The sequence below is a fragment of the Ornithodoros turicata genome, chromosome 6 (assembly GCF_037126465.1).
Source record: "Ornithodoros turicata isolate Travis chromosome 6, ASM3712646v1, whole genome shotgun sequence".
Classification (NCBI taxonomy): domain Eukaryota; kingdom Metazoa; phylum Arthropoda; class Arachnida; order Ixodida; family Argasidae; genus Ornithodoros; species Ornithodoros turicata.
In genome coordinates this window covers 12,664,190-12,683,945 of record NC_088206.1, presented here as the reverse complement: position 1 = coordinate 12,683,945, position 19,756 = coordinate 12,664,190, and positions in this window count along the sequence as shown.

The window sequence follows — 19,756 nt, the reverse complement described above, 5'->3', positions numbered from 1 at the left end:
AAATGTTCAATATTCATTTCTTCCAAATGCTACGGAAGCCGAAAACGCACGCGACCCGTGAAGCGTCTGTATATCTCATGAGTGAGTAAAGCTGCACAACATGTGGGGGAAGACTTCAGCTGCCATGTTCAACAGAATCCAATGCAAACATAATAATCTTCGTACGTGCTTTCAGCGCGGTTTCAGCGATGCGGAGAAATCTCAATCGATGTTATACACGTGGGCACAGTATTGCCGGCAGACGATAGTTGAATTATTCTTGCGCGTAAGAAAGGATGGCGTAGAAAACTGCAACGTACCTTATGTCCAGCGATAACATTGTATATACAGGGTGTTTCACTTAAGGTGATTAAAAAAAAAAAAACTCTAACTGGCTCGCCGGAGGATTGTGGGACTATCGGCAATTACCTTCTGGAATCTTTTGCCGCCATTTAGGAAGGCTTTGGACAATTTTTAATTGGCGGAAATTTATTTTCTTCAAGCGAAGTTTGGAAATTGCCAAGCGAACCTCACTTTTTCTTTTACAGAAATATGAAGTTCTCCATGAATAACCACAGACCCAACAAAAACTATGCACAGTATCGATCGCGACAGAAATTGTCGAAGGAATTAGTAAAAATACCGCTTTAGCCCCGTCTGCTTGATTGTCGCAAAGAAGCCCGCGCAAACTGTGCGTCTAGAGGAGGAAGTGTCCTCGCCTTCATTGTTTTGCCTTCTTTGTGATAAGATGGTTGTTTTGTTTCCTTTGTGATAAGGCGGTTATCACCAGCATCAAGGTCAATGCGGGGGAAAGAAAGGTAAAACAAAAAGCGGGAACACTTCCTCCTCTTCTCGCATTTTCCGTGCGCGCTTCTTTGCGACAATCAAGCAGGCGGGGCCAAATCGGCATGTGCACTATTTTTTTCCGACTATTTCTCTTGCAATAATGTGCATAGTTTTTGTTGGGTCTGCGATTATCCGCGGAGGACTTTATGTTTCTGTAAAAAAAATAAAAGAATAATGAGGTTCGGTTGGCAGTTTTTGAAGTTCGATTGAAAAAAATAAATTTCCCTGAATTAAAAATTGCCCAAAGGAGTTCCTAAATGGCGGCAAAAGTTTCGAGAAGGTAATTGCCGAAAGTCCCACAATCCTCCGGCGAGTAGGTCGCCAGTTCGAATACTTTATCACTTTATGTGGAACACCCTGTATATCGCATACATAGCTCTCCCAGGGTAGGCCATATCGTTTGAGATATGGCTCACTTTTTACACACATTTGGTTGTCGTGTAGCGAAGTACTCGGATGCTCTTCTCCAGGCTGTCGTATTACTGCGACATGCGCAACAATTCAAACATGCTGTCTCGAATCATTTTCTTGGGCATATGTATCCGTCATATACTCTTTAGTGTGTCCTGTGTCCGCATTGTGCTATTTGGTCGTTGATTGCTTTTTGAATTGCATACTGAGGACATGTGCTATCTAGTAGTGTAATCTTGAGTAGTATCCCGTACCATGTACCTGAGTACTACAAATATCTACATTAAATTTGTCTTGTGTTTACAGGTGTGCCAATAATGATTGACTATGTCCCCTTCCGTCACGTATATAGTGCCCTGTGTGCGCATTTAACGTATAAACAAATAAACAAAATGTTAATTTATATATTAAAGAAAATTTTTATATTTTTTTTAAATTTCAGTTCACGTTTTGTTTTGTTTCATTTCGGCTCCGTTGTTCCGCTGCTGGCTTCAACCGTATAGGAAGAGCAGTTCGCTTCTACTTTTCGGAGCACGCAGAACTCGTAGAGAAAAACAGGAAAGAGTAAAGTACAAAAGAGGAAATGCGCAGCCAATAGGTGGGCACGAACAACGACAACGACAACAACAACAACAACAGATAAATTGATGATGATGACTGGGGAAGTTCACCACATGAGGTGCGACCCACTACTCAAAGGCACAATGAAGAGAATGAGACGCGACATGATGACGTGACGATGAACGACACTGAAGTGAGCGAACGACAGTCAGTGGAGTCTGTATAGGTCAAAACATCAACAAAACACCAGGCAAAAACACAACACACAGAGAAACAGACACAAACAGCGAAAGGATATTAATGCGAAAGCGAAAAAAGGATTTCGTACATGGTTCGCTCAGAAATGCGGTGAACGGTTCACAAGTTACGACGAATTGTACGTGCGAAACACAAACACCGGTATTCCCTGTTAGAGATACGCGAGTCCGGACTGGCCTGAGACCTTACTGAGAAAGTTCCCGGTATAGGCCGATAGTATAGTGCCGGAACCGGAAGCTGAAAGCGGCATGCAAACAAAGGGGAACGACAGGGACGGAAGTGAATCGGTGGCTTACCTGGCCGGATAAACGAAGCTCCACTGCATCATTTTCCTCTGAAGCCAGCTGAAAGTACCAAGTATACACAAAGTGTACACCAGAAGAGAATAGAATGGAGATAGAAATTTTACTTCTATATTCAGCGAAAGGGAAAGTTTGTTAGGGTCTTTTAATTTCCTTATTTGTCGTCTGGTTCCACGTAGCTACATCGGTCCGATTGTTCTATAGGGTGTTTGTGTTTTTATATACGCTCAAAGAAAAATCAGTATATAAAGGGAGGAAGTTGGGGAGTAATTACAACTTCTAGTCTCTTAGATTAGAATTACTCCCTATTTCTGTTCCTTGACCCCTAAATTTACTTCCTACTATTGCAAATAATCCCTAACCTTCGCATAAACTCCCGTGCATTTAGTCCTGAGAGGGACTAATGGTTTTAGCAAAAGATCTAATCTCGAAGAGGACTACACTCTTAAAAATGAACTTCACCCTATAGCACGCTCCTAACCAATCATCGAATGGTATGGTTATCTGCCCTGATTCGTTGAAAACGGAAGGTGTACGCCTTTTTTGTGACACTTATGCTGTTCATAATTGTCACAAAAAAGGCGTACGCCTCCCGTTTTCAACAAATCAGTGTTGATAACGATATCATTCGAGACTATGGTTGGCGAGGAGCGTGCTATGCGGTGAAGTTCATTTTTAAGAGTGTAGGATATTCATTTTCTCAGAGTGTCACAAAGTACAATGCGACTAAATGTTTCCCATCGCTTCTATCCAAGCCAGAGAATGATTAAAGCTTCCAATCACTCGTATTGGTGACGTGGTCAACAGTTTGCAGGAAACGTTCTACGGCTAACAACCGATGCTAGTTTTCGGTTGGGGTACGGCTTGTTTCTCTGACATTGCGGCCAACGAAATAGCACAAACGAGTTTTGAAGGAGTTGAAAGAAGAATAGAAACAAAACGAGAAGTGGGTCAGCCATCTACAGGAAATGGAGAAGATGAGCGTCCTTATTGAGATATGGAGTTGAGGAAATCGAGTGGACCAGACACGATGAGTCTGGAAAACAAGCTCGATGAAACGAAACCGTTTGTGGGAAGATGCGATCAGCCTGCTCTGAATAGACGAGTTCAGAAAATCCCAGAGTGCTTAGCGTCGCTTTGAACTGTGGGAGTTTACTAATATGAAAGAAACGCGTGACCTCCAAACCGTTCCAATTTCTCCCCTACCGGTCCACTGTCCACGACGTGTCAAGGTCAGCGAAAGCGAAATGTGAAGGATTATTCTTCGTTCCCCCGCTCAGCAAGCGCCCAGGATGCAATGCGTGCGCAAAGAGCACTGGGATTTCTTTCGGATGGGAGAGAGTAAAAAGCCAGAAGGCTCTAAAGTTAATGTGATACGCACTTGGAGATGCCTTCTAAGAAGAAAACAAAAAAAAAGTTTTGCAAAATTCCTTCGTGTTTTTTCATAAAACATTGAATCCGACAGCAAGTGTCAGCTTCCGGTTGAAACGGCCCTTCCCTGCTACTCCTCTTCCGATGACGTAATTGGTATTGCCACCGAGATTCCCAATCGCTCAGCTGCCGACGTCGCCAGTTTGGTCGCGATCCGATACCACCGAAAGCATGAACGCAGATGTTTCTAGCGACTGTTCGGCAGCAGATTGGGGGTCGGAAGACCGGATTTTGTGGCTGACAGCCTGCCTTCATAACAGACTCCAGTGACGTCGGTACACACACTGTTGCCTGAATTCAGCCAGGAGCGCGCAGCAGCTGTAAAAATCGATTAAATTCTTTTTTCTTTATGTTTCCGACTGCTTGAAAACGAAATATTCCGATTACATGTATTTCAGGGACCCACTATTCCGATCGCGCCTTCAGTACAATTTTAACTTACCGGGCTCGATTGCCCTTAGCTTCTATTTTTTGTAGCATACGGACCACTAAAAAGGACGCGTGAAAGAGCTCCATAACGGCAGTGCCCTTATGTGCCCGTCGTCGTCAATTCCACCGCCATATGACGAGCGAACAAAAAGAACAACACTTGACTGGGCAATTGATTCCATCTTCGGTTCAAGTGCGTTCCAGCTTCTGCTCGGGTACCCGATCAGGATGTTTGCCCTGTCAGGGTATTTGCTGCCCTGTTTCCTATTGTGGTCACTTGTTCACTATGACATGGTATGATACATGGATAAAGTGACCATATTGTTCCGACCCGACGGCGGATTGAAGGGTAGCTTTCAGTCAACAAACCAAATCCTTTTTGTTTCTTTTTCTAATTTTATCTGTTCCCCGATAGTTTTCTGATAGCTGACTATCGATAGTTCGATTCTCATGCGACTATCGATAGTTTTGCATCACTAGCTGCTTACTGGTCTCGGTGGTTCAGTTGGCAGACTGTCCGCCTACTGAACCCAAGGTTGCGGGTTCGAACCCGGCCGAGGTGCGGCATTCGTGTAGAGCAACTTCGTGGTTACAAGGAACTCCCTGCGCCGGGCTGACAAAGTTAACTTGAACGCCATTCCGAACTGCGGCCCCTGGTGATGCTTAATAGAAATAACGGCGGAGGGTGTTTTGGTCGCTATGAAGGCGATGTTCTCTGCTAGGCTCTGCCAGGGTGGCTCCCTTCCCGCTGTGCGGGCTGGAGCAGTGTTTAAGTTAACTTTGACGAAAGCCGTACGTCGAGGAGAGATTCGAGCCGAGAAATGGCCTCGTGGAAGACGAACTCGCTTCTGTTGCTTAGTCGAATCTTTCTTCCATTCGGCGTTCGTCTTCAATCGAAGTGCGACAGAACGCCACCCCACTGGCAAGCTGGTGGGATACAGCGGGACCCGCTTCGCTCAAATCGGGACGTCTACTCACTTTACACATGGAGTGGGCTGCGAGTATCTCGTTGCGGTAGAGTGGAGCAACGTGGATAAAGTATATAGTCTGCCGGTCCGACGGCAGGTTACTCAAACGGAAATGACGAGAAAGGAATGTAAGCAAAAGAAAAAGTGTGGCTCTTTGTTAGATTGCCTATCATCTACGGTTCCTCGCCGCTGGCATTCGTGTTCTCACTTTCGGGGCTGAACACGTGTGACGTATCGCATTGCAGCCTGCTGTAATCACAAGCGGGGTCGCGCCGCAGTGAAGGAGTTCCGTGCCCAGAGAAATGAGCTCTTTTCCTCATTGGTTCATTCTGCCAATGGAATGTTCTTCGCGCACCTTCCCGCGAGATTACCCTCGAGGTGCGTGTGGTGTCGTAGTATTAGCCCGATGTCCACATCATGGATACCGGCCACCGATCCATTCTCGTTTCCTGGTTTTTCCGGGTGCCTGAATACCAGCTAACTCTGTGCAGAGGGAGCTGGTACTGAGGCACCCTAGTTTCTCCCTTATTCATCTCCCCATTCTTCCTTTTTTTTCCTTTGCATTAAACATATCCCCCCCTCTCTTATTCATCCTCTTCTTCTACACATCGCCCTTGCGCGATACCTCAGTGTGAAGCATAGTAGAAACTACACTCTTAAAACTGAGTTCGCTCATGATAGCTGTTGTCTCGCCCCGTAAAGCGTGAACCACATGGCCCGAAAAGCGTCCGAATTCTTTCCGAACCGAATTCGGGACCGAACTTTTTTCGGAGAACAGAATTCCGTGCCGAATTCGGCCCGACCTGGCCAAGCCAGATTTCTCCTCCGAAATGGGAAGTGACGCCAACCGAAAAAGTAGAAGCAACCAATGGCTAACCAGCCGGAAAAAGAACCATAGCAACGATGACGTGGCAATGGGGTTGACTGTTACCGTGTGTGTGCGACTTCTACTCCCATTAATACCGGGATTATCTCATCGACCTGGATGGTTGAAAGGCGATGCTCCCCAAGGCCAGAAGTCTTCGGCCGAAATTCGGAGTGCATTTCGGTAGCAAATGGTGATGCACAGCAAAAAATTTCGGTCCCGATTTCGGTTCGGCCAGTTTTCGGACAGTTTTTTGTGCCATGCGGTTCACCCTTAAAGCCCCGAACTATAGAAAACTTAAAAGTGAGTTTCACCACATAGCACGTTCCTAGCCAACCATAATTCCGAATGACGGCGTTCCCGCCCATTATTTGTTGAAAACGGGAGGTGGATCCTATTTTGGAGCTTTTGCACGTGCATAATGGTATAAGGTGGTGGTGGTGGTGATGGTGATGGTGAAAGGGCTTGCCGTTGTCGGCCTCACGTATGTGGGCAACGTCACGACTGACGCCCTGGGGAAATGTGCGTCCTGGGCCGACTTCTAGGGGAACTGTGCCGACATATGTCTGAATGCGTCTGAGGTATAATGGTATAAAATAGGCTCCGACCCCCATTTTCAACAAATCAGGGGCGAGAATGTTGTCATTCGGTATGATGGTTGGCTAGGAGCGTTAGATCTTAGATGATCCGACAAATTTGAATCTGGGCTGTTTTTATGCTGGCCCAACCTTTGGTTAACGCATTGAGATGTTTGACCTATGTATACAAAGCTACAAGCTAACGGGATTCTATATTCAACATTTTTAGCACAAGGAACAAACTTGATGGTTCTGTCTTCAACATTACAGGCAGACTCTGGTTTTAAAAAAAGGCGTTGAACGATCTAACCTTCTTCTCATATATTGACTTCTATTGACTTGGACTTCTATTGACTATTGACTTGGCGCTTCTTATATATTGACCACAACGCCGAGCAGTTGCCATGCATTCGCGAAAGACATGGAGACTTGCAACGCCATCGTATCGTGATTCTACATTCATTTATTTGTTGTTGTTCCACCGCTACATAATGGAGTATAGGGAGGGAGACTCGAAGAACAACTTCAGGGATGTAGCACGTCGTACCGCGGCGATAAAATTGTCTGGGCATCCACTTAGTATTCGCGTTGATGTTGCGTAACATCTTGTTGTGTGAGAGCTAAAGATCGTGCGCATGAATAGCATGACTACGGAATAACCCGAAATTCCTATTAAGCTGTGTTATAGGATTCTGATGCCATGACTGGAGTCACAAAGCCTCTCTGCCAGCGACTTTTGTTAATGACGTCATCTTTGTAATTGACTTCAACGGCATGGTACCTCACGTCTGTGCCACACGTTTTATCTTTAAGATGGTACTAACATGGTAAGTGTGAATAACTTAGCATTGCTGCAAAGCACGCTGCTTCAGAAAGACAAAGTTTCGGCCAGTCGCTCGCATGGGGGAGTTACAGCCAGCAGCCGATTAGTAGCCATGGCGTGACCCCCCCCCCCCCCCCACCAACAGCATTATATGAACCGTCAAGTTCCCCCTCAACCTCTCTCCCGCTACGCGCTTCGAGCAATAACCCCCTTCCCCCCTCCCAATGTAAGGGTCTGGACCCGCTTCTGCGGTTGGCAACAATTACGTCTTGCTGCCACAAAAGAACGTCATACGTGTAGCTAAGAATGCATCTCGAATAAGTGCACCTGCTTTGTAGGAATAATTCACAGCTCCTTCCCTGAGTACAAAACTCAAAAGAATATCTTTAGAATGACGTGCTTAGAATTAAAAAAAAAAAAAAAAAGTAAAGGCGTCTTCGACGTCAACGAATTCGTTCTGCGCGCTTGATAATGGGCTCCGACTTCTCGAACTTTCAGTCTGAGGTAATTCGGAGGAAGAGCTTTTAGAGTTTATAGTTGATGAGATAATTTTTTCCGAAGGCGTCAAACAAGTGGGAAGACACGTACGGTATAGGTTACCGATTTACTGTGCTTTACAATGCCAATTTACAGTACTGGTGCAATTTACAGTCGGGGTTGGGTTCGGGTATGTGTAAAAGGTCGTAATAAATCGTAATAAAAAAAATTAGGACCTGCTATACCCCGCATTCAAGGGTTGGTATCTGTTAGCTACGGGGGGCGGGGGGGGGGGGGAAGCAAAACCTTGCAGAGCTGGCGCTGGCTAATGCTGAGCTGTACGTTGTCGCAAAGATGTGGAAGAAAGCAGGCCATATTCGTGAGGAAGACGGAGAGCTAGGCATCTGGATATCATGAGGAGCGCATCCCGGCAGTGCAGCGATGTCGCAACTGATTACCTAGAGGTCTCAAATGTTAACTGTCATAAATATTTTGTGTCAGTAAAAACAGTTCTCTCCATTCTCTTCTATTGACCTGTGTAAACATGCAATGTGTGCTTCAAGATAGTCAGCTTTGGGTACCGGAACTAACGGCAAATCTCAGGGTAACACCTAATCAATTCTGGCATGTAAAAAAAAAATAGAGAGAGGCCGTTTTCTCGGTTAATCTAATTAATCGAAACCCATAACGCGTGATTATTAGCACAAAGAAAAGCGATTACAAGCGTTAAAAGTATATATAATGTATGTATGTAAATGTATATTTGTATGTATATATAAATAATGTAATGAAATGTATATATAATGTATGTATGTATGTATGAAGAACTTAGTACAGATGGTATAGAATTGATATAGACTACAAGTAATGAAGATACTTTGGAAGCCGTATAAGGATTAAAAACAATTGCTACTTTTATTGCCTATAAAAAATTAAATGGGAAGTACTAAAAATAGATATACGGTTACAGTTAGGGGTCGACGTTTCGGCAGTCAGCGCTGCCTTCAACAGGACAGTCCTGTTGAAGGCAGCGCTGACTGCCGAAACGTCGACCCCTAACTGTTACTGTAAATCTATTTCTAGTACTTCCCATTTCATTTTTCAATGAAATAAAAGTAGCAATTGTTTTTAAACCTTATACGGCTTCCCAAGTCTCTGCGTTACTTGCAGTCTATATCTTTTTCGCGTCCATCTGTACTAAATTATCCATCCAGTGCATCCACATATATAGATTGCAGAAAAAAAAAGCCATTAAAGAAACAAGTAGGTGACTCTATACGTTTCTATACGTATTTCTTTGTTTGCAAAACGTGTGAAATCTTTGGCGCTGTTCACGTGGCGTTCTAGACGAAACTATTTTCCGCCTGCTATAAAACTGTTTACAGTGTTTCTAGTGACATTTACGATCAGTTTATACATATGGCAACGAAAGAGACCTCTATCGGATGAACCTTGCGTTGCCCTTGATGCGAAATTTATTTAGCGCAACATATGCGCCACGCATTAGCCAACTTTTTGATCTCTAGTTTGCTCCAACCGGAACTTAGTAACGAGAAGCGGAAGCGGAAGTAGTATTCGCGCGCTCGTAGTTTGTCGGGGTGGGGAGGAGGAGTTGCAGACATTGCATCTCACTTCCGGTAATAACTGCTGCACCAGGGTCACGCATACTGCTCAAAACTATCCAGAGCTGTACAAAGTGTTCCGCCGTTACAGTCAGCTGCAAACTAAGTATCTTCTGCACTTGGCTTGGCTTCGATACTTTTGGTGCTTTTCCGTTCATGTTTAGTGTGACCGAAACATGACTGTTAATTTTGTTGGGCAATGCAAATTTTGTTCAAATGCGGACGAGCGACTGGTATTTCAAAACAGCAGTGATGAACTACATAACCGTGCACACACTTTCAGGAACACACTGTTTGCGGGAGTTTTACAATGAGCCAGCCAGCAAACGCTGCACTGAATTGATTATGCTGTTATGTTATGCACCGTTAGCGGTAGATAGAACAAAGAAAAACTCGCTTTTTGGGTGAGTTCTAATGAATAGATTTCCCGTCTCACCGCCATTGGCATTTCACCGCTCAACTTTCAGTTCGTGCTCCTAATGGGCGGGCTTTCCCGCGTATTCGCTTTCAGTGCGGCAGAGTACCCTTTACAGGCACGTTACACTCGGCCGAGAGCTACAGGCTTATAAATCTACTCCCAATTATTAGGTTTGAAGTGTGCTTCTCCTTTCACACGGGTGCTAATGTCACGCTACCAATTCTACCAGTGACTTGCAGTCGACTACGGCTTCAGTATTAATACCAGCCCACAGCTCCACAGACTTTCCCTTTAAAGAGGACCTGCCGCAAGCCTAACGCCGCAGACGCTACCTTGTTTGTATGCTTCGTCTTGTTTGCTACCTTTCATGCATGTTTGTGAACGTCTTAGGCGTTTAACCGCTGTGAATATGCACTGGAAATAATTTCATTTCACCCACGTAATACTTTCGGTCGAGGTCTGCCAAGCCAAGCCAAATTGCAAGATCCAGCCAAGATGAGACCAAGCAAAATTGCAAACTTCTAGAGACCAAGAAACGTATGTCACATAACAGATAAAGAATACTTTTGCGAAAGAAGCTCTACCCTCAAAGGCGCCCAAATACAAATCTAATATCCATGCGACAACCTTCCTCCTCCCTTTTTCCCGTTCCTTCACATACCCCTCTAATTTCCCTAGTTTTAAAGCCACGTGGCACATAAATTTTAGTCTAAACATAGCTATGTCGCGAAAGATAGGTAACCAAGATGAAAGATGAAAGTCACTGAAAAGGTTAGCCAGCTGTGGGGATCGAACCCACAACCTTTGTTTGTATCTGTCCCTTCTATGTTGTTCCAGCCTCAGAACATCAATTTCTCTCTTGTTCAATAGGTAACCAAACTCAAGATGACGTCGACAAAGTCCACAGTATGAGAAGCGGGACACGGTGATGAAAACTCACGTACTCGACACACACAGTGTGCTGAGCTATACGTCGGATGTTTTAGGGAAAGTCGGCGCTTTTATTCAATTTATGAGCGTATGCAAATGAGCCGCTCGCTGCTCGGCACTCGACCGGTCTCTCAACGATGTTTACAAAGAACGTTCTTCGATAGCGTTTCTCCCCTTTCCCTGTTCTTCTTCCCTTTCCAGCGTCCTCTAATTTATTTCACTTTCAGTCTTCGAAGCAGGTAGGCAGCATGTTATGAAGGGTTGTCCTATACGAGCGCGAGCACAACCTTGAACAACTGACTTAGTTCTTTTGCATATAAAGTATTGTCCAGTGTGGACTATAACCTCGAGTGTTCTCCACAGAGCGAAAAACAACGATGAGATGCAAACTGAAACACCTTTCGCCTTCATTATGTTTAGTTTATGCATGCAGAAGCACAATGTGTTTGTCAAGTACCATATACGTTACCGTTTATGTGGCGCATATATTTAAGAAAGGACTTGGGGGGCGGGGGGTCTTGTGTGCATATTTCTTCCACTATAAAGACACCATTAACACGTGCGGCTTCTGTTCATTGTTCAAATAATGCGTGAAATATGACGCTGCGTGTATTTCTTAACGTGCGGGTCAGTCAGGATTATGTTAGTGGCAGGATTGAATATGTTGTCTTTCCCGTTGTACAGGGCTTGGACAGTTTTTAGTGAAGCCTCCATAATGTTCAGTGGTGCACCCCGAGAAAACTGAAAGTTCCCTACTGAGAGTGAGCAGAACTTTCATCAAGCTCTGTAGAACGGTAAGTGACATGATCTCTAGGTCAACACTGACTTCGATGTTACCGAAAACACTCTTAAATGGACATTACGCTCCCCAAGCACTTCGTATTCGTAGACTTTTACATGCACGTGTACTACGTCCATAAATTTACCGTATTCGTGCGTCAGTTGTCGTTCAGTAAAGCGCTATAATTTGTTATAGCCTTTATAAATCCTTGCGATCCACACGGTTTGAAACTCCCGCGTAGAGTGACGCATGCACTACGTCAGTGTGACGACATTTTGGCGACACAAAAAGCGTTCCCTCGTCAGGTGACCATAGGTGTGTGTGTATTTGTCAATGATTTGCATTCGGCCGCCTGTGCCGCAGAATTATTCGCGCCCCTCTGCGGAGGAGGCGCGGGAGAGGAGCGCACACGTGACCAGCTCGACGAAACGTCACGGTCACGTGACGTGCGAACTGATGAGGCGCTGCTTCTCGCCATGGGCGCAGGCCCGCTGCCCGGTACATAACTCTTTAAACACGTCGATTTCAAGCGAGTGCTCTCGTAGGAACGTTCTTTGATGTGAAACGCTCCTGCGAGACAAACTCCACTGTGCAAAAGCACGAGTCTGCACAGAAACACGAGGAATGGCACCAACGCAAGACACTTTGGAGCTACGGAGTTTTTTCACCAGGCTACCTGCATCTATGCCATACTGTCTGCCAGCGAAATCAATTTTAGTTACACACAAGGAGCGAACTTTTACGCTTTAAAGCCGTACAACGAACTTTCTGGATGCCGAAGAAATTAAGGGAAACGATCGAGAATGAATTACACTAATTTTATGATAGACGTTGTTCTAATAATTCTTCACAGCGTAAGGAAGGCTTCCCCTTACACTCGCCTCCTGCACTCCACATGAGAAATGCGTCTTTCGTCTCTGGTCCCAGTGTTGATATGGTTGTTGCCTGAGTCCAACAGTGGCTGTAATATTGTCTGTATTGCTTCCTGTGTTATCCGGGTGTTTCGGCTGCCGTTCTAACACGGCGAACAATAGTATAGTGACTTACCACACTTTTGTTTACCGCTATATTTCTATCGTCGGTTGATGAGTCAATGTCTTCTTATTTTACATTTTTCAATCCAATCTATCACCACATGAACGTTTTAATATCACGTTGCTGTACTCTGATGACTTTCGATTGCTATAACGCATATTTTCTTACATCTAGTGCCCGTTTTCGTGGTTCGAATCCATCATTTCTGTGCTTCTTTCGCTACGTTGATGAAGTAGATATTTTTCTCCCCCAAACTCCTATTGCGCATAAACGGGGTCTTTGCGATAACAAAGCACAGAGCTGTCCCAGAAAACCGTTTCTTCATCACGATCTATTTCCCCTTTTCTCACTAATTCAGTACACGGAGGATAGTTTGAAACGGGCTTATATTTGTGAACGACTAATAATATATTACTCTACAGCTTAAAATGACACGGTCTATGTCGTGCGCTTAAATCCCGTGAGACATGTCGGGGAAAAAAAAAACGATGTTGACCCAACATGAGCTAGCTGAAATCCGACGGATTCGAGCCTTCTTTCTACAACAAGCTATCAAGCGGAGCCTCTCTCTTTTTATCCGCACCAGATGATTTACGACCAGATTATCGCCTGCCCGTACGCAACGCAAGTCGAATATTTTCATGATGGCAGCAACTTAAAAAAAAAAAAAGTCTCACTTCTGCCGTATCTTCATCTTGAAGCTTTCTTCGAAAAGAGACTCTCTTTGTGTGGAGAAGACGATTGAATAGTGCAATTTAATGTTCAATTGAAGTACGCAATTGGACGTTGGGAGGCTTGTGTACGTTGTGCATATGCTTATTCTATGTTCTATCGTATGTTTACTTGTCCCATTCACTACAACGTGTAGAAGACGGTTTCGTAGTGAGCGGTTTATCTCGAGAAAAAGCTGGATGTGGCTTTTAATTTTTAATTCATTAGTATTAGGAGCCCCATTTTTAAGAAAAGCCGGCGTCGTAGCGAGGTATGTGAGGTGTGCGCGTACAGCGCGGCACGTGACGGAGAAGAGCGAATCAGGCTGTACTCCGCGAGCTGATTCGCTCTTCTCCGTCACGTGGAAGCGCGGATCTCGTCAGCTGGAGGTCGAGCCGTCGTCGTCCCGTCGTCAGTTGCACCTCGTATCTGGACGTGTTCAGACGTGTCTCGAGCGTTCTCCGCGGGCTTCGCCAGCGGCTGAGTTTGTGTCTCATGTCGTGTGGCGGTTTAAACTGGAACTTTCTCCAATGTATACCGGACATTCTACTGGTCAAAATACTAGTCAAGGTATATAAAAATATAAGAAGCAGCAAAAGAAGCAATTAGAAGCAAAAGAAACGTCGAATGCTAACGGATTGTCGTCGCATTAATTACGTTAATCGTGTTCAATTTTTTCTCTCTCACGGTCTGTTAGTCTTTTTAAATCCGCGTTGTCACCGCGAAGCAACCGGGGCTATGACCAGCGTATACAACACGGAGAAGCAGAGGGAGGACAGCAGGAAGAATTGGGAGACGGAGGGTTTATTACTGTGCTGTACTACTGTGCCGAGTTGTTGGGCAAACTGCGCCGTCTAGAAAGCGTGAAACGGAAAACCTAATACAGGACAGGATTCGATGCTGCCACCTACCCAGTCTCCAGCATACCACACCCTCTAGGAATATCGCAACACGGAATATCGCAAAGTACGCCGCTCGCGTGTTCCGTAAACTTTTGTCTCAACCTGTACCAACACATTAGTGTTGTCCATTGGTGTAGTAAGAGGGGAGTTCTGGAGGTTCAGACCCACCCCCTCCCCGCGAAATAGTACCTTTGGTGGAGCATTTGGGTGACGGAAACGATGGGAAATCCTCCTCTCCCCATGTAAAGTCCCCATAGAACCCCTCCCGAAATATTTTCGCTCGCTACGCCGCAGGTGTTGGCTACTGACAGTAACCAGAGATGCCGTCGTCATCGCCATCCCACGTTCTTACCCGAGGGCGAGGGGCTAATCTGATTCCCGCGCGATGCCTGCGTGTAATTAGATGTGGAGTAGGTTTAGCGTATTTACTGCGAGACGAGTGCAGTTTCTAGTACGGTTTCTTTTTATTTAGTTTCATTTCTTTTTTAATCTTTCTTTTCGCAATGACGGATAAGAAAAAGTTAAACCCTTTGAGCAAAATTCAAGGTTTACAGTTCTAGGAAACAAAGTTATCGTCCGTCCCGAAACCAATTTTCTCGATCAGCGACGCGCATGAAACATGACGATGTGCAGCGCGATGCTGTCTGCCCTCGTGACAGTGTTGTGGTAGGCTAACCATAGCAGAGGCTTAATCGCATTACGCTTTCGATTTAACGAGCCGATACGATCTAACGAGCCTAACGAAACGGGCGACCTTAGCGACAATACGTTGGGGGCACAATCGCTAGCCCTGGCTAACGGCTGGTTAGGTCCGTGACATCACTGCACTGGGGAGACATACAGTGCGGAACGCGCTCTTAGACATGCGAACCAACTTAACGAAACCTATCTCGTCTAATTGGAGAGGATCCTGATACCTTCGGCTTTGAGGTGCACGGTCGGGTTATTGGGTGTAGTTCCGTATCGGGACCGCAGTCGTTTTTAAAAATTAGCGAAAGCGTTTGGTAGGTAAATATTGCATAGAAGTGAAAGAAGGTCATACACTGAATCTAAAAATGTAAGAATTATAAAATTATGTCGACTAGAATTTCTTTTATATGCGTTTCTACAACCCCACCTGACGCACTTCTAGAGCGGGAGAAACACAGGAATGCTAAGCCTAACGGATTCTAAACTTTGCCATCATGCAAAAGGTAGGGTCGTTGAATTTGGCTAAATCACCACACTTTAGTGAGGTCAGTCCAGGTTGGGTTTTACAGATTGGGGGGAGGGTCTGGGGGAGCCGCCCTTCTCCCCCCCTCTCCAGGCCCGCACTAGGCTGTGCGGGCATGAGACTGCGCCGCCGGTTAGATCAGAAGGTCCTCAGTAAAGATGGCTGATCGCCTTCAAGAAACGAGTGATAAAATTTAATTTTTATACGTTTCACGCAATATACGAGGGTCATTCCTGTTTAATTTCGTCTCTAATTAGTTCCTCTTTCACGTAAAAGCGTTTGACTTTTGGTTTTATTGTTTTTCTTGAAAAAAAAAAGCCAGTGGTCCCGATACGGAACTACATCCGGGTTATCTTCTAAGGAGAAGAAGCCGTCCGCCATCTTGCGTAGTGTATAGGAGGGTACAAACGCAACTACGTAGGTTGGTATTATGCATTCGGCTATGTGCTGCTCTCTGCCTATTCTCATGACGGCTTTCGTGCAAGGCCATGGGGGGGATTTATTGGCATAAAAAGAAAAAAAGGAAAAGGAAAGATGAAAGGGGAAAGGCCAGCCTGGCAGCACGCCGGCTTGGTATTCCCTAAAAAAAGAAGAAAAAAAAAGCGGGCGGCTCACAGGGAGCCCAAGGAATCGAAATCGGTTCGAAAGCGATCCGGGAAACAAGAAAAACGAATAACAATTATAAGACAATTTTAATAGAACAACGAAAAGACGAACTTTCATATCTGAACAGAATGCATTAAGCGACAATGAACAAGTTTTACTTCACCTCAGACTAAGACCGATGTGACGTCAATGCATAGCGACTGGCACGTACCACTTTGGGACTTCACACACTTCGTTCCCTCGAGCTTTCGTTTGTTCCTTTGCACTGAACAGCGATTTGCTTCTTGCTTCACAAATACCGTACACTTCAACCACGAAACTGTGTGCAATTCGCGTTGCGCTTCCTTTGGAGTACGAATGGCGCGGGTCAGGGGAAGTGGGGTGTTAAAGGACGGAAAGGAGGACCAAGAAAAATTGGGAAAGCAATCGACACTGAAGGACTTTAATCACCAGCACGTTCCACTGATTGAAAGCACAAGTCTGAGCACTATCCAAGTTTTACGCAACTGTCGAAGACTGGATCGGGGTTGTAAATAAAGGACCACACTCGAAGGAACATCTGGGGTCGAGAGTTCTAGCATTCCGCCGCTGAGATATGACCAGCCGTTCGGGAAACCTATAGGGTAATGGCGAGATATTTCATTCGAGGCGGTGTGGCGGATTAGTGCCAATATATAGTGCGGGATCGTCTTTTGTCGCGGATGCGTCCTGCGTATTTCGCTGGGCGTGCTTATAGTTAGGAATGGTGCGTTAGCGCCGCGAAGCCACTGTGGCTATGAGCGGTGTACAGACGTGTACAGGTGGAGAGAGGACAGCGGGAAGGAGTGGGGGACAGGGAGGTTAGTATGCGTCCTGGGCCGACTTAAAGGGGAATCTGTGCCGCGACATTCGTCTGCAAAGTCAGCCGAAAAACCTCAGACAGTATACAGCCGTTGCCGGGATTCGAACCCGTGTGACCTCCCAGTCTCGGCGTGGAAAGCGATCGTTCGAACCAGTATATGCAACTGTCTGTATTTTCTAAATTCGCAACTTTCAAATTTCGCAGCTTTGTTGCGATTAATCTGAACCGGAACGGTTTTGTTTGTGTTTTTTTTTCTTACGTGTTGCGTCGAGCTGCCTTAGAGGTAGCAGTAGAGTTTAAAGGGGCACTAAATTGCAAAGATTTCCACGCTTTCCCCTCTCCTCCTCAAGAAGCGAGGCAGTGCGGAGAGGCCTCCCATTGGTCTTCACAAAACGATCTCCCGCGATGATTGGACAAATCGTTCGAGGAGACCAATGGGAGCCCTCTCCGCGTTGTTGGCCTTTTTTTTTTTGCGGAGGAGAGGGAAAGCGAAAATTGTGTTTTCTCTATCGATCATAAATCACGGACGATGCTACGGATAGATCCTGTCCCTGTCAAGGTAACGTCATCTTTCACTCCGCGAGGATAAACTTACCACAACAGGATTGGCAATCGTAGTCATGCACTCGTTCCTAGCTGTGTCGTAGAAATTGGAGGTGGATCATGATCCTCAAAATCTCCACTGAACGTTCGCAATATTTAGCGATGTCCAGAACTGCTTCGTGGAACGCGAGACCCACATGCAGTTTGCGCTACAGAATATCCGTCGAAACGATCACAATCTGACAAGAAATTTGCGCTTCCAGCTGCATTCTGATTTCATCGAAGCCTGTTTGAGATACCGTACTGTCATGTGTGTTATGACTTATTTTCCTTCAAACACTCGTGTTTAGAAGCATCTAGTTACATCCTAGAAATCTTAAGGAGTACGCTAGAAGGAAACCTCCGAAAGTGGGACGTACGGGCGGGGGTAGCGCCATATTGAATCAGCTACCGTTGCCGCAGCGCGTACAGTAAAAAAAAAGAAAACAACAACAACAACAACCGGTAAGCATACACCAAACATAACGCAAAAATGGTTTTTGGTGCAGTACCACACAACCCTAATCCACGAAACCCTAAGATTTGAAACAAAGAGAAGAACAGACACGACACGGACGCCACATGGTCTCCGCTAGAGTCACTAAATAAGCTACACGTAGCTTATTTAGCGTAGCTTATTTAGTGACTCTAGTCTCAGCTGCTGCCCCGCTGCCTCGACCAGCCTTGGCTACAAGCCTGGATAGGGGCGGACAGTGAGAAAATCCGTAGCCAACGGAAGCAGCGGAGCAAGCGTTGCCAACAGTTTTCGTGATTGCGCCTGCTTTCATGGGCTAAAAATACGCGACGTTTCGTCGGCTGATTCAATATGCCTGCTTCCGTGCTGTGTTACATAGACAGTCGGTATATAGATGGCAGTCTCCACGTGACTCGCTTTTAAACCCATTAGCACTTTCGCACACTGTGAGTGCCTATTGATGCAGATTCAAGTACTAGCGTGTGGAGCAGTGTCACATCGCGGAAGCGACGACAGCAGTCTCTTATACGTCTTTAATATATGCCATGAGGAGTACACACACGGAATAAGAGCTACCCGTGTTACAATGTTGCCAATACGCCATAGTGGTACGAACGACGATGTCAGCCGCAGACCCTCCAACGCACACATTTGGAGGAGGAAGCAGCCGTTTCAGGGCACTAAGAACATCGGGCTGTAGCAAACACAGCATGGGTAAACATCGGACAAGCCGTCAAATGGCTTTTTTAGTGCTAAGCTTGGGAAAGGACTTGATACAAGAGGAGCGGCGACTGCCATTCTTCGTAAGCGTTGGACCTTTTCAAGATGAATATCCAGAAGTCGTTTCCTAGTAGATCGCAAAAGTCTAGTCCTGGCACTCCACCATTTCAGATTAGTGTCAGTCGCCAACACTAATGTGCTGGGTACCTTGTGACCACAAGAGTCAGCACACCATCATCATATCTTTATTATAGCGACCATACGGCAAACGGCAAACCCTATGAGGAGCCCCGTCCGCAAGATCCGCTAGGGGCGCTACTCATCGGCCCGCAACATTTACAGCATGATTGGACAATGAAAATTTCAATTTTGAACGCGCAGAACGTGCACAGACGTGCGACTACCGTAGCAGACGACAGCAACGGCGCCTATGAAAACGCGTAGAATGATGATGATAATCAACTTTAGAAAGAAGCACCTCCCGTGGGACATCCACCGCTTTGTACAAAAATACTAAGGTAAGCTGAAGTACAAAGTACTGTAGAAATTGAGGAAGCAATAACCGGGCCGATGAGTAGCGCCACCGCTAGCCTCCAAATGCGGCGCTGGGATGGGGTCCATATGACATAGTCGCTATAATCTACTGGGTCTTGATCATGTTAGCCTGCACGAGGCGGCATCCGCATGTCGACCACAGGGGGCATTCATAGAGCACTTCTGAATCCTGGGCTTGGTCAAAGGGATAAATACAGACGTCACAACTAGAGAACACACGCAGTCACTGGCGCGTTAAGTAGCGGCTCTTGCACTCCAAAGTGAGTGACTCTGTCTAACCCCAACAAGGAGCCTCCAAGGAGCTCCAAATCCTCGCCTGCATAGCGAGGATACGCGCTTCCGCTCACAGCTATTTCCGCCTTGGGGGTTTTGACAGACATTGTGGGCACGCGATTTGTAACAGCGTATCAAGAACTGGCGAGATGCGTTGCAAAATC